This window comes from Myotis nattereri, assembly GCF_964212035.1.
Source record: "Myotis nattereri genome assembly, chromosome: 2".
NCBI lineage: Eukaryota > Metazoa > Chordata > Mammalia > Chiroptera > Vespertilionidae > Myotis > Myotis nattereri.
In genome coordinates this window covers 3,217,561-3,232,337 of record NC_138076.1, presented here as the reverse complement: position 1 = coordinate 3,232,337, position 14,777 = coordinate 3,217,561, and positions in this window count along the sequence as shown.

Here is a 14,777-nt window from a genome sequence, read left to right as displayed (position 1 = left end):
TGGGAAGTGTCTAAGTCCGAAGTGAAGACAGAAAGCAAGCCAGGGATCCCTGTGTAAGCTGGGCAGGGAACGGTGGGAGGATTCGTCAGGAAGGATCAGTCTACTGGGTAGGAGTGGACCTGTAACAAGCCCGATTTATACTCTGAAGTTACCTCTTTTCCTAGCTTATCATCTAAAAAGAGCTACTTCTAAAGTTAAAAGCATTGCCAATTCTTTTTCTTTACCCTGTTGTTGAAGACTCTCTAAAAAAAGGAGTTTGGTTAAAATGGATTTATTGTTGTTAAGATCCAATTATTTAGATGGACAAATCAAAGCAGGGAAAGGAGTGTAAGACAAACAGAACCTGACCTGACGGTAATTCTAGAAAAAACTCCTAGGAGGGACCAAATAAGTGAGATGAAAAGAAATTAGATCTCCCTGTGAAAAGGTCTTTCTCCTTTAGCTCATAAAAATAGTCTTTCAAACAACCTTACTTAATACTTGAGCTTCCAGGGCTGAGCTGCCTGCCCTTACATCATCTGACATTCATTAACTCTATAAATCCGGGGCAAGGCATGCCAAAGGAGCACTGAGTTTAGACTCCACTACACAGAAGGTGATTGAGCTAATGCAATCTCTGTTGCTGAAAATGGATTTGAAGCTCATTATTTTTGGTTGCTGTTTTGTTTTTCCCTGTTAAACATTTTTTAATGTCCCCCCAAAAATCATAAAAACTGGAAACTTGTTATTTGTCTTAAATCTACAGACTTGGCATGTTAATTACGGGAATTGAATTTGTTCCCTATTAAAACTAACAGTAAATAGAGATTTAAAAATCTCAGGGATTTGAGATCTTTCTCTAATCTAGTGAATGAATCTATGCAAGAGGATTGCAAGTGTAAACCAATTTCAGCTTCTTTTTTGCCTCAGACAGGTCTCTGCTAATTCTCCTTTAATTACAAGCACTATTGACTTTCTATTAGACAGGAGTGATGAGTAGCAAGGACCTACAACGAAGATTACTCTACCAAGCGAAGCTATCAGAACTAACGGTCATATGAAGAACTTCACAGACAAGAAAAAGCTAAAGGGGTTCATCACTACCAAACCAGTATTACATCAAATGTTAAAAGGTCTCCTTTAAGAAGAAAAAGAAAAAGAAGGAGAGGAAGAAGGAGAAGAAGAAGAAGAGGAAGGAGAAGGAGAAGGAGAAGGAGAAGGAGAAGGAGAAGGAGAAGAAGAAGAAGAAGAAGAAGAAGAAGAAGAAGAAGAAGAAGAAGAAGAAGAGGAAGAAGAAGAAATAAAAATAATATAATGGCAAATAAATACATATCTATCAACAGTTGAATCTAAAAATAAAAATAAATGAATAAAGAATATAATGAGCCAAATAAACAGATGAATAAAATAGAACCAAAGGCATAGAAACAAGGAACAGACTGAAGAATGTCAGCGGGAAGGTGGGAGGGGTCTGGAAGAGATTAACCAAAGAACTTATATGCAGCTATGCATAACCCATGGCCACAGACAATAGGGTGGGGCAGGATCCTGGTGGAGGAGGGCAATGGGGAAAAAAGCAGAGAGGTAGTTCTGTGATACTCCCAACAATAAGACTGGAAAATAAAATGACCTGCATCACCATATGAAACCCCCTTTCAAAACTACACTTGAGAAAGCAAGCTGTGGTTCCTTAAGCAGGAGGTCCACTTAATGGAAGCCACTGATCATGTGTTTTGTCTTATTGACTTAGGAAGAGAATTCCAGAAGTTCCTCACTCTCTGTTCACACACATCATCCTCTGACTTTAATGTCTGAGTCATTTTCCAGAATACTCCCTCAAAGCCTCCTCATTCTCTGTTAACAGATTCCTGTCATGCTGGTATTTCCAGGGTTCTGTTATATGCCCTCTGGTTTTCTTTCTCACACTCACACTGGCATCTGCATCTGAGCGAACAGACAATCTCACCTAGATGCCTCAGAGGCATTTCACGTGCCACAAGTCCAACCAAGAAATCATATCTCCTTGCCCCCAACCTCCTAATGGGCTTTTCATTGTCTCAGGGAAAGGCATCCTGTATTCTGTCATTCATGCCAGAAATGGGCATTTCTTATTCCTTTACCTCCTCCAATTTCACGGAGCCTCCATCACCTAATCTGGTCGTCCCACCACCCAAACATCTCGGGGTTCTGGGGACACTTTTCCCCCAACTCACTGACACTTTTCTAGACTAGGCCATCGTCATTTCTCTCCTGGGTCACTACAATCGTCTCTGAACTGGGCATCCTGCCCCAGCCTGCTCACCTCCACCCCATTCCCCACCGTCCACATGAAGTGATCTTCCTAAAATATGGTTTCATGTGCTTTCACTCCCCTGCTCACAATAGAAATGACTCCTAATGGTTGTCTCTTAATAGAGCTGGAAATGGATCAGTTCCCTGCTAACCACTCAGGGCTCATCCTCTGCTTCTTTCCACTGACACCCGCTGCTCTAACTTCCCTACACCTGCTTGGGTGCTCACCAGCGTCATGCTCTCTGTGCTCTCCAGGCCTTCATGCAGGTGACTCATGTTTCCATGGAAATCGTCCTCTGTCCCCACATGCTTACAATGACTCACTGATGTCCCCCAGGACTCCCACCTTACCTCCTGCAATCCTGGCTAACCCCCCAGTCGATTCCCTTGTGCTGCTCTGGCCACCTTATTAACTCTACTTTTTGTTTGGAAGAATACATTTAAGAGTTCTGGGTGAGACTCTTTAACCTCAGAGTTTGGGAACGTTGTAAACAACATGAAATGCAAAATATTCTCCACATGCAGGCGGATGTTTAATTTAAGGTGATACTCCTGGTTATTTGATCTCAAAGAATTTTTAGGAAACTGTAACAGCCTTATACCAAATCTACAATTTTGTGATAATTTTGTAAGCAAATAATAAAAAATGGATATATTGTATTATTTTTAATAATTATTATTTTGATAAATGTTAGTTGCTATATAGTATGATTCATTACCCCATTTAGTTATCACACATGACGTACAAGATCCAAGATTCATATTCAAGCTTTGAAACAGTGAGAGTGGGAGGGAAGTATCCGTACAAGGTTAAAGGTAATAAATCTGAAGTCGACAACTCCCCTGATCCTCCCTCCCCAGATTCTCCCCCAGGTTTAAATAGTCAAAAATTATTCTATAGATCTATATCTATGCCTAAATTTATATCTCTGCTGTATCTGTGTCATGTAGATCCATATGTATATCTTCCTCTGTCTCTATCTATACCTATATCTATATCTGTATCTGTATCTATATCATCTATTTCTATAGATATCATCTATATCTATTAGCAAGGCTGATCCTTTATCTCTTACATTTTCATGACTTTGAACTTAGAAAGGAAGGTTAGGAAGTAAGAGATAATATGCAATTTATCAAAAATGCCAACCTCAGTCACTTTTGAAATGAGAAATTTCTAACTGAGCCGGAGTAAGAATAAAATGATATAACAGCATTTAAGCCAGAAGGTGTGAAGCCTCGGAGACTGGCTTTATGGATTCGCCTGCACTCTATTATCTCCTGCTGGAGGCTCAGCCCTGGAGACGCCTCCATTATACTCTTCATTACAATCCATCACTAGGACCTTGGAACAGCGCACCCTTGCTATGCTTTTCGATGAATACATTAAATGTGTTCAATGACCCAAGGAAAGTGTTTAAGAATGTCAGGAAGAGAATGAAATGAATCTTTCGCTCATGTAGTGTCATTTTTACTTGTATGTGTTATTTCATTTACCCTGGCCCCCCGGTCTATGAATTTGGTGTTACTATTCCTACTTTCACAGGAAATCCATGAGGTTGAAAGATTAATTGTGTGTGTGTGTGTGTGTGTGTGTGTGTGTGTAGGGCCTCAAAATTCAGGAATTCACACTGTGTTTTCTGACTTTAAATCCTATTTGCCATTATATGGAAACATGGGTTATGCCACATGGGCAAGATACATTCATATATTTTACCTTAATTATTTTTAGAATAATAGAATAGTTGCTCACCCATAATTAAACGTCTCCCTTTGCCCCTTCCTTGCCGACTTCTGGGTGGGATTATGCAAATCAGAACTGAAACACATTAATTAGCTATGCATAATTACAATAGCAAACACTCTTTATCACTGCCCGTCTTCTAGTAGCTTGACACATATTCATTTAATTAATCATCGCAACAATGCTGGGAAGTCTGTCACTTGAGCCCGGGTAAATAGTGCTACCACTCACTGAGTGAGAAGGAAATAAGGCGTTCTGGGGGACAGTTGACGAGTTTGTTTCCTCCACCAGACAATGACCAGCAAGGGTTCCTGTTTGGCAAAGGGACTGAGATGCTGGAGAAAAGAGACAGCAAATGGAAAGTAGAGGTAAGTGTCCACCTTCATGAGGACACCCTGCAAAAGCAGCCAAGACCATGCCCTGAATTTGCTTCTCGCTCTTAGCTCTAGTGAGGAAAATACTGTCCTGAGGAAGAATATTCTTGTTTCTCAAGAATATTCTGTATCAAACAGTGAAGCTCTTCATGTATTATTTTCTAGAACAAGTGGTAAAGCTGACAGGGTGACATCAGTCTTCAGCCCTGAGAGTGAAGCTGTATGGATACTGGGGGCCTCAGTTCTCATAAGCCCATCAGCCAGGTATAAAGTAGGTTAGGGTGCCTGACCTGAAAGTCTTGTCCAGACAGGTGCACCCTATGTGTCTAGCATGGGTGGCCCGTGATTGTGATTCTTCTGTTTATGAACGTGGACTGCTCACTCTCTAAAACAGTGGTTCTCAACCTTCCTAATGCCGCGACCCTTTAATACGGTTCCTCATGTTGTGGTGACTCCCAATTTCATTGTTACAAATTGAACATCATTAAAGCATAGTGGTTAATCACAAAAACAATATGTAATGATATATGTGTTTTCTGATGGTCTTAGGCGACCCCTGTGAAAGGGCCGTTCGACCCCCAAAGGGGTCGCGACCCACAGGTTGAGAACCGCCTCTCTAAAACGCCCTCCAGAATAGCCCGTGGTTAAGCAAAGTTCTGTTTATTAAGCTACTGCGGTAAGGAAGAGCATCGCCCAGACGGAGCCTTGTTTGTGTCTCAAGGAGGAAGACTAAGCTGGGTTAGTACAGGCTTTGGAAGTCCAGGACCAGGTGGTTTAGGGAGAGTCTCTCCACTCAAGGACCTAATGAAGAAGATAAGACAGATTCATCAGATACACGTTCAGGTGGGTGGACATCATGAGGTGAGGGTCTGGAAGTCGTTTTGATAAGAAAACAGAGCTATGAAAATCTTTTTGTCTCTAAATTAAAGTCTTCATTGAAAATAGAAGCTAAATTGTTGGTCCGTGGTTGGACAAGGAGAGATTCTGGACAATGAATGATATGGCTAATCTGGTCTGTGTATTGATGGGCTAAGTGCTGAGGGAGGGTCAGCCCACAGGGACACCTCGGGTTTCACGAGGAAATTATTCTTTCCCTATCACAGTTGCAGAAAGTGAGCAATGAAATTGGATTTCATGAAAACCAAAACTGAACTTCCATGTATATTTGCCTTCCTTATATACCAATTAACTGTCAGTATACTTTTCTATTTTTTTGACTACTTGAAATTTCTCAATAATTTGTAGTTAAAATTCAGAGCATTCATAATCACCATCAATTATTATGGATTTTACTCTTGCATGTACACGTCACTTGACTGATACAGTTCCAATCTATGAAGCACATTCCAGGCTACATTTAGGATGTACCTAAAAGTGAAAGTGTGGTCAGATATTAGCAATAAATCTGCTGACATGGTTAGTTCTTGCCTCTGAGATAAAATCTCTATTTTTAATTTTTTGAAGAACTTTCATACTGTTTTCCATATTTGGGGTTGATTTGGTATATGAGTATATAGTTTTATCAAATTTGGAAATTTTCAGCCAATAATTCTTCAAATAGTTTTCTTCCCTACCTACTTCTCTTCTCCAGGAATTCCAATCACATTGTTTTGAAACTGTGCAGCAACTCACTGACTCTGTGTGTATTTTTTAAAATTCTCTTTCTCTGTGTATTTGTTTCGGGTAGTTACTATTGCTATATCTTCAAATTTACTAATCTTTTCTTCTAAAAATTTTAATTTGCCCTTAATACGCTCCAGTATAATTTTTCATGTCAGACTGCAGATTTTTTTTATAACTTCCATTTCTCTAACTTTTTTATTGGTTAAAATAGAATACAATATATAACAACTGTTTAATATCTTTGTATTAATTATAACATCTCTGACTCTTCTGAGCAATTTTGATTAATTAATTCTTCTCATGTTTCCTACTTTCCTACTTTTTACATGTCTGGTAATTTTTTATGGCCTGAGATTGTGACTTTATCTTATCGAAGGCTAGACATTTTTATAATCCTCTAAATGTACTTGTGCATTCTTATGGGACACAGTTGTATTACTTGGAAACAGTTTGATCCTTTCAGGTTTTTTAAGTTTTTTAGTTGGAACCAGAGCTACACTGAACTAGATTACTCACTCTCTAGACCCAAGGCCTTTGTATGTACTCTACCCAATAACCCAGGAATCCTGAGGTTTTTCAGTGTGCTTGGTGAAGGGGCACGATTTCAACACTTGTAGGTCTTTAATGACCTTTCCCCAGTTTTCCTCACAGGCAAGCTCACCCTGGTCAGTCTGCAGTTGAATACTAGGGAAGACCCCCACAGGACTCCAGGGCTCTTTCTCGACTCAGTTATCTATCTCTAGTACTCGGTCTGGAAACTCTAGGTGCCTGGGTTTCCATGGACCCTTAGCTCGCTCTCCTCAATTGAGGGACTTGGCAGCATTCTGCCTGGTTTCTCCTCCTTGCACTCAGCCAGAAACTCAATCAGAGCAGTAAACTGAGTTAATTGCATGGATTTCCTTATTTGTTTTCTGTCTCTCAGAGATCACTGTCTTTTGTCTGATGTCCAGTGTCTTGCAAAGCATTTTTCCATACATTTTGTCCATTTAATGGTTGTTTTAGGCAGAAGAGACAATTCAGTCCTCATTACTGCATCATGGCCAGCAATGGAAATGCGCATATTATTATTATTAATTATCATTATTATTTTTTATTATTATTTTAATGACAGTACCCTGGTGAGGCAAAATAGTCCACCATCAATTATTTTCTCAAATATGAAAAGGAGTGCGTTATGTTTAGTTTTAGTTACAGTTTTCATTTCTGCAGCTTGTGTCTTGAAGGGATGAAAAAATATATATATAATTGTTTTTTATAAATCTTATGTCCCTAGTGTCATATATGTTCTATATCCTCTAACTCCTGGGGGAACCCTCTGGGAAAAAGAATAATTGGCAGGATACAATTCAATTACTCTTGAATCCTGGCCATCATTGTTTGAATTCCATCAAAACCCCATCTCCCAAACCTCACATTAATCTATTGCCTGGAGGCCAAAGGCCCTAATAACACTTGACCCAGAAAAAATAATTTTTTGAAGACATAAACATTTGACCTCTTCAATAAATTTTAATAATCAAATAATGATTTCAGCTATGTTGCTATGTTTTATTTCATATTACCCCCAATATTTTTATTTCCCTTTGAAAAGAACTTCTTCGTTACTTTTTTCTAACAAAATGAAAGATTTAATGCTAAAGGTTAACATTTAATATAACATTTTTGGTTTAAGATTTGGAACCCCTTCACTGAAGAAAAATTTTACTTTTTTTTGGACTAATATGGCTAGCGTGCATAGGATTATGAGGACGAGGTGATTGGGAAATGTTTAATTTAATTAGGGCTGAATTTTCAAATAAAAAAGAATGCTAGAAGAATATATAAGGAGAAAAAATAAGTAGGGAATAATGAAGAATCATTAATCTCTTGGTTGCTGCATATCTTAAATAGCTTGTTTATTAGTAGTATTTTAGCCACATTGAGCAAAAGGCTCACCTTAAGAAGACATTTGTTGGGGGAAAAAGGAATACCGCCCATGTTGAAATGACTAATGATGTTTTTACATAGCTATTAAAAAGAATAGTGTGTTGGGTATATATTCACATGTATATATATAACTTAAACATTATGTATTAGAACAACTGTGCACATATGGTACGTGACCACCGCAGAGATTACACTGAACATACTTGCTCCTTACTGCACACACATGATTTGTGCTTGGCTCATGTAGAGTTTCCATTTAGTTTAAATATTAAAAATCTAGGGTTTGTTCATAATGAAATGTAAAACAAGAATAACTTAAGACTATTAAGTTTTCATTTTGTAATCTTGAATGGAAATTTAAAATGTCTTGCATCTTGAGCTACATTTCAGCTGCATCATATCAGGAAGAACAATAACAACAAATGAGTAAAGCAAAACAAGGGGCAGGAAAAGAGTCCACCCAAGGGAACTGCACTCATATGTCAAAGCCTTAGACAGAGGTTGTAAAATTAGCAAATACAGAGTGAGACACTAGAGTAAAAGCTATCATTATGAAGTGCTTATTGCATACTAGAGGCCCAGTGCACAAAATTCATGCACTCAGCGGGGAGGGATCCCTCAGCCCGGCCTACACCCTTGCGCAGTCCGGGAGCCCTCGGGTGATGTCCGACATCCTTAGCGCTGCCACGGAGGCGGGAGAGGCTCCCGCCACCACCGCTGTACTCACCAGCTGTGAGCCCACTTCTGGCTGAGCGGTGCTTGCCCTGTGGGAGCTCACTGACCACCAGGGGACAGCTCCTGTGTTGAGTGGGATCAGGCTGAAACTGGCTCTCTGACATCCCCTGAGGGGTCCCAGATTGCGAGAGGGTGCAGGCCAGGCCGAGGACCCTACAGGTGTATGATCAGGGCCAAGGAGGTCCGTGGGAGGTTGGCGAGGTGGGGAGGGATCACTGGAGGGCTCCAGGGCATGCCTGGCCCATCTTGTTCAATCCCGATCAGCCAGACCCCATCAGCAAGCTAACCTACCAGTTGGAGCATCCGCCCTCTGGTGGTCAGTGCACGTCATATCGAGCGGTTGAGTAGCCTTAGCATATCATTAGCATATTATGCTTTGATTGGTTGAACAGACGACTGGACAACCAGACACTTAGCATATTAGGCTTTTATTATATAGGATTTTATTTCATCAATCCTCACAACCATACCTTGAGGTAGGTGCTATTATTTCCATTTTATAGATGAGAGAACTGAGCCTGAACTAATTGTCTCACTTGGTTTACTCAGATGAAAATAGCCACCTAGAATTAAATCCTGGGCCTCCTTACTTTCAAAACTTTCTCTAATGGTCACATACAGAACAATGACAAGATGGGAGCCTGTGTGTTATTGTATGATTTGTGCTGAAGAACAGTTAAGAAAAGTTGAATAAGAAAACTTTTGGAAAGTAGACTAACTACTTTTTAAAATGTGTTTCTGTTTAATTTGCCTTAAATTAATTGTAGCAATGTTTATATTATTTGGATGCTGAGTCAATGCAATGTACCTGCATTGAGTATTTCGTTTTCTTGCAGATGCTTGGCATTATATCCATGTAGCCAGGAACTTGCATTGCCAGTTTTTGTCACCATTTAAAAACACACAAAAAGCCATAACTAATAGAAGAAATTTTCTCATGTGTTCAAAAGATAATGTTGACTGATAAGTAAGTCCTCAATAATATTATTCAGTGATCAGTCAGAATGACTAGTACACCTACCTTCTTTCTATGTAGTATAATTTTAAGCTATTAATCAATAATATAAAAGACTGAGTATAGTGCTACTGCCAAGCATTTGAAATTTGCTATGATTTCTGTCTATACAGTTCCTAAACACAAAATATAATGAAATGATTGGTAGTGATTGAAAGTAATTGGAGTCAGGGTTCTCCAGAGATACAGAATGAAGGAATTGCCTCATAGGAGGGAAGGGCTTGCAGAACGGAAATTTGTAGGGCAGGGTGGTAGGCTGGAAACTCAGGCATTATTGTGGTATTGAGACAGATTTTATTTTTCCCCAGGAAATCTCAGTTTTTGCTCTCAAGGCTTTCAACTAATTGGACGAGATCCCCGCAATTTCACTAGAGTCATCTCCTTTACTTAAAGTCACCTGATTGTAGATATTAACCACATGGACAAAATACCTTCATAGCAACACCTAGAGTAGCATTTGATTAAATCCCTGGGAACTATAGCCTAGCCAAGTTGACACATAAAACTAAGCATCACACTGATTCAGAGCAATATTTCTCAAAGTACAGATTAAGACATTCCTAGGAGTATGTAAGAAAGCTATTTAGATGTCTGAGAGTCACCAAGTTAAAGAACTGATGGGTATTCATGAAAGCATTTTTTAAATCTCTTTTCAGATAGACTGATGTCCTCTTGTATTGTTTTAATCCCACACTTCCGTTCTCTTTTTAGACCAAGTCTGATCTCCTCATGAGCAGGCATCTAGCTTACTCTTTTTCTGCTCTCTACAAAGATACAATAAGATTTCCTGATATTCTGTAAAGGAAAACTAAGAATATGTCATGACATCCTTTCTCTATGGTATAAAATGCCATTGTCAAATGTTCACTGTACTAAAACTTGTTAATATTGTTTTCTTATAGTTGGGTTATTTGTTCAAGTCAATGTTCTTTTTTTAAAAAAAGAGCAATTTTTTAACATCCTATGTAATAAAAGGCTAATATGCAAATCGGCCAAATGGCAGAAGGACCAGTTGCTTTGAAGCACACTGGGCAGATGCTCAAGGCAGGAGCTGCCCCCTGGTGGTCAGTGTGCTCCCACAAGGGGAGTGCCGCTCAGCCAGAAGCCAGGCTCACAGCTGGCAAGCGCAGAGGCGGTGGTGGAGCCTCTCCTGCCTCTGCAGCAGCGCTAAGGGGAGTGGGCCTAAGCTGTCAGTCAGACACCCCCCGAGGGCTCCTGGACTGCAAGAGGGAGCAGGCCAGGCTGAGGGGCTCCCCCCGCCCCGAGTACATGAATTTTGTGCACCGGGCCTCTAGTTAAAAATATAATCTTCAGTGAAAATCCCATTATATGTACAGTATAATGTTTCATTTCATCTATGGGGAGAGATAGCAGCCTATGTATCCCATTCCTTGAGTCTGAATTTTTCTATATTGATTTTCTGGTGGACTTCTTGAAGTGTTAATTGACCAAACACTAATACTACTGACACAATTGCGATATGCAACAGTCTATCTGGAAATCATAAAGAATTGCCAGAAAATATTCCTTTAATTTCCTTTCAAAGTGTCTCTGTATATTTTTAACCTATAATGTGTTGGGGAGCACACAAGACTTGGTTGGAAAGTTTTTAAGGAGGACATTCTAAGAAAAGAGAAGTGTGCAGAAGGCCGCCTGCACTGTTTTTGAGAATTCTGACTTAGGGGAGTGCCGAAGGTGGTGCTCCTAATTATTCCTTAACTTTTCCAAACAAGTCTGTGCATGAGCAGACCCAGGGTGTTTACTGGAATCCTATGCTTAATCTTTTGGGTGTCCTTACTTAAAAGACACCACAAACACACGTGTCCTCCCAAGATTACTTACCCAGTTGATTGTATCTAAAGGATAAACTTTATCTCAAACTACTGCTACAATAAAAGCCTAACGAGGCAGGCAATCGAGGCTGCCTGGTTCCTTTAGCCAGGCTGTCCCTTAGCCCTCTCTTTCAATGCAATGTTGTGTTAGAGTAATCCATAAGGAGGGAAGTAAATCATCTAGCATCAATATAATTTTTCAGAGGGCATTTCTCTGAGAAGGAATAAAGGAAAAAGTCTTTGTAGCATACCTATCTTGTGCCAGAAATTACTAATTAATATCCATTGCTTTCTTACTCTGCATATCAACACTCGTAGTTGGTGTTACAGGCCCATAATACCTTGCATGAAATCCCTTGGGCTAAATATGTCTCAGAATTCATAAATCTTCAAGTTTTAGGTCTGGGGTATCTCCTTGCCATCAACATTAATACTTCCTCAGTAAAATGTATGCATAACTACACAGGGTGAAATAAGTAAAGGCTATAAATAAACTCATGTCAGTTCTGATCAGGTTTGCAGACAATGGGTTCATGTCAAGCCAGGTTTTGCTGCCAAATGAAAAAAAAAATAGTAGTGGTTTTTGGGTTTCAGAATAGTGAGTAAAGGACAGTGACCCTGTATTAAGCCAATATTAGGAAGAGTTAATATAGGGCACCTAGAGGGGTTAATACAAGTCAGGGACACAGAATTTAAAACCAGGCCTGTCTTGATCCAGAGGTCTTTTTTGTTGTTGCTGTCACTTAATTCAATGAAAGTTTTGTGCATATATCTTCTTTAAGAATAATGAGAAACTTGGGTTCACTACGGAACACTAAAACTATAGGCTTTCAAAGATGATCCATCATTGAATCAGTAAATACCTTGGAACTGTTTTCCATTGTGACCACCCATCACAAAAACCATGGGGAAGGTCATTCTTCCACATTTTGGAATTTAAATTATATTCAATAAAAGGAAAGCTCAGATGCTTGCCTTAACTTATCTAATCTCAAATGAACCCAAGCTGCTTCCAAGAGGTTGCTTTGGCCCTGAAAGATTGTTGTCAGCTTTGATTTGAGGACCCAAGTCCAATTATGTTCACGGCAATCCATATGGGCTGTTAATTAATTATAGTTTCTGTTCATCACCAGTCCTCTCCCACCAAGGCCTCGCTTTCTCAAGCCTACCAGAAGGAGTAGACTATTAACTGGGCACCCTTGGCATGACAGTGCAGTGTAGGCTGAAAAGCTGGCAAAAGTGCTGCAAATACTCCGGAGGCTACTCAGCCAGAATAGGGCTTTTAGAAAAACACGATGCTATCCTGAGTACCAGATGCTGAGTGCTGAAACTTTTGGACTACGCCGTCCTTTTGTGAGAGGCCAAATGCAGTCCCCATGTACTGCAATCAGCCAAAACTTTCTACACTTACCACACTACCCTGAGGTGAACTTCTCCTGGTTATTCCACAAAGAAAAACAGAGTAATTCTAGTGGAATGCTTTCAACTGGAAATAAGTGACATGTCATGACTGTCTTCCATGGAAGCTTAGGAACAATTCATGCCTTAAGTTCTAAAACATGGGTTATTAAAGAGCACTAAAATGTTTACTCCTTGGCTACCACCCTCAGATAATGAGAAGTCTATTATAAGATAATCCTTCATAACAAAAACTTACATATTTTCAAAGTAGATTAAGATACAGATTTGTTGTTGTCCTTAATTTAATTGTGCTTTTATACACACACAAAATTAGGAAGATAATAGATGACATGTAAAAAGGAGTTAGATCCTTATTAATACCATCCAGTGGTTTTTTTTATATGTTTACACATGTCCTTTTAAAGAATTAGAAATTCATAATATGGCGTTTCCCTCTATTGTTGTTCTCATTAGTTATTTATTGAAACAATAATATTAAAACCTCAAATGTCAAAGACACAAGGACTAGATTGTACAGCAGATAAGTACCACAAACTAGCAATAGTTTTGGAATAACAAGCAGGATAGTAGGGTTCTCCAAGGGAAACAGAACCAATAGCACACGGAGGCAGAGCTATCCATTAGATATTATAGGAATCAGTTAACATGGTCATGGGAACTGAGAAGACCGCTGTCTGTAACTGGAGAACCAGGGAAGCCAGTATTCTATAATTCAGTCTGAGGCTGAAGGCCTGAGAACCAGGAGCTCCTATGTCCACAGGCATTAGAAAATAAACTTCTGAGAGCACATTTGCTCTTCCTCTGTCTTTTGTTCTACTGCGGTCCTCAGTAGATTGGATGGTATCCACCATTGGTGAGGACAGGTCTTCACTCAGTCTACTGATTCAGTTGCTAATCTCTTCTGGAAACACTCTCACAGACACACCCAGAGGTAATGTTTTACCAGCTGTCTGGGCATCCCTTAGCCCGGTCAGGCTGACATGTAAAATTAATCATCACAAGTTGTAAGAAAAAAATTGGTTGGAAACTTCTCTATACAAAAGGCTTGTTGATTACAGTAGATATGATAGAGGAGTTCTGGCTTACCATAGGGGCATGTATGTCTTGGCAAGTTAACAGCAAGCCAGTCTATTCCTTGGGCGTGTAGGGTGAGAATTTGATCACTGTTACTTTGGCTCAACAGGAGGAGGTGTTTAAGCACCAGAAAAACCTGTCTATGTAAACTATTCAAACAGTCTCACTCAAAAGAAACCGAAGATATAGAGGTCAGAATGTCAATTTATTAATTTTCCAAGGGGAATTTATAATGAGAGAATAATAGCTCTACTTGACCAATTATATTACACAATATCTTTTCCTTAATCAATGATTCTCTATAGCCCTGAATAAATTTATTCAGTTTCTCTGTCACCATCAACTTACTTAAGGTTGGGTGAGACATTTTAATGCTTTATCAATGGTTGAAACCCTTGAAATGAATCAAAGCTTTTTGTACCTAGGATTCACCAAACTCAAATTACTCTTTCAAGCTTCATTGACTCCATTGCCTGGGATGCATGCCTGTTGAGTGAGATGTCTGACACAATTGTCTAAGTTAAATGTAAATGATTTCTACCTTGGGCCTTTTCCTGCAGTTTAATTCAAATAAATTAGATATATGTTTGCTGAAACTCCACTGTGCGTAGCAAATGACTCTAATCTGATGTCATTCTCCAATGCGATAGGGTGCAAAGAGCAATGGGCTCTGAATTGGAAGCACGGTGTGTGTGTCAGGCATGGAACAAATCACTCATCTTTGAAATATATTTCTTCAGTTAAGCGTTGCAGGGTTATAT